The following is a 1908-nucleotide window of genomic DNA, read 5'->3' as shown; positions in this document are numbered from 1 at the left end:
ATGTTGAATTTGTTTTCATTCTTATGTCCAGAATGGGCTGTCTTATACCTGCAAAAAAAATGACCCCTCATACAAGAACAACCACTGAAGAAGGAACAAATTGTATTTAAACTTCATTTCTTGTAATTTGACATTTCCATTCACAGTGCTTACAGTGGTTCGCTCTTGTCTGTCATTACAAAACCTGAATACATTGCCCTCTATACCATTATGCAGCTTATTTATAAATACATAGAAAATCTACAGCACAATACAGGCCTTTCGGCCCACAATGCTGTGCCAAACATGTACTTATTTTAGAAATTACTCTGGGTTACCCATAGCCCTCTATTTTTCTAAGCTCCTTGTATCTATCCAGGAGTCTCTTAAAAGACCCTATCGTATCCGCTACCATTGACGTCGCTGGCAGCCTATTCCATGCAGTCACCACTCTCTGCGTTTTTAAAAAAAAAACTTACCCCTGCCATCTCCTCTGTACCTACTTCCAAGCACCTTAAAACTGTGCTCTCTTGTGTTAGACATTTCAGCCCTGGGGAGAAAGCCTGACCATCTACATGATCAATGCCCCTCATCATCTTGTACACCTCTATAAGGTTACCTCTCATCCTCCGCTGCTCCAAGGAGAAAAGGCCAAGTTTACTCAACCTATTCTCATGCTCCCCAATCCAGGCAACATCCTTGTAAATCTCCTCTGTACCCATTAATTACATGAGCATGAAATTAACTAATAGTTGTTAAGTGAAGGCATCTTCACTTTTAAGTAAGGCATCTTCAAATGCCTTCTGAAACTATATATACACACCAACCATTGGTATTACCTTATCTAAAACTTCAGTGACTACTTCAAATAATTCAATCAATTTTATCAAACTTGAATTAAATATTATGGCTCTATGCTGGCTGAGTCTGGTTGGCTGAAAAATTCTATGATATTCCCTATCTCCAGTTATAGACTGGTTAGTTAGAATGTTAGAAAAATATTAGATGTTAGAAAAAATGGTTTTAATTGTTACCTTATCTCACCTTTTTGAAGTAGCAGACTTGCATGAGTAGCTTTCCAAACAAAAGAAACAATTCTGAATCAAAAGAGCATTAGAAGATTATAGCCAGTGCACTGAGTTGTACTTATTACTTCTTTCAAAACCATAGAATGGAAATTTTATGGTCCTCAGGATTTGCTATGTATTAGTGCCATTATTTCTTTGATTACGATAGTGTAATGTTAATGATTCCCTACCAATGCTTAATTGTTACTTTCTCTAAGATGTCTGTCATGCTACTTTCTTTTCTATAACTTTTCATGCAAAATAATTATTTAACATGTCTGCTACTTTTGTTTTCATTTACATTATCATCACTAAGTCTTCTGGATCCCATATTTGTTCTTGATGGATTGTTTATCTGCAATTTTCCTGTGTTTTTAATGTTTCTTGCAAATTTCTTTTCATATAGAAATTTGCCGTATTTAGTGTTTTTTTTCTTTAATCAGTTGCCACAATATTTGCTAATGTTCAGTTTTCACTTTTATTTTGTCCTTAAAGCTATTTAATCACCAAGGTATTTTTTTGGCAGTGGAGGTCTTTCCCTGCAGGAGTAGAAATCAATTTTGTATCTTCTCAATTATGCTAAATACTTCCCACTGAACATAATTTTTTTTTATCCATTAACAAATTTGCCCAATTCACTGTAGCACTGTGTCACATCATGTTGAAATCAATCTCACTGTATTTTAGAATCTTGTTTTCTCTTTTCTCCTTTTAACTAATACATTGAATATTCATAGATCCGATGACTGGTAACTAGATAGGGTCTTGACCCTACTGGTTTGCTTCTGCTTAAACCAAGCCTCAATGCTATGTTTTAATTTCAAACAGCACAAGTATCATTGTCTTGCAAGCTCTCCCTACT

Source organism: Hemitrygon akajei, chromosome 10 (assembly GCF_048418815.1).
Source record: "Hemitrygon akajei chromosome 10, sHemAka1.3, whole genome shotgun sequence".
Lineage (NCBI taxonomy): Eukaryota > Metazoa > Chordata > Chondrichthyes > Myliobatiformes > Dasyatidae > Hemitrygon > Hemitrygon akajei.
The sequence above is the reverse complement of the archived record's forward strand: the minus strand, read 5'-3'. Positions refer to the sequence as shown.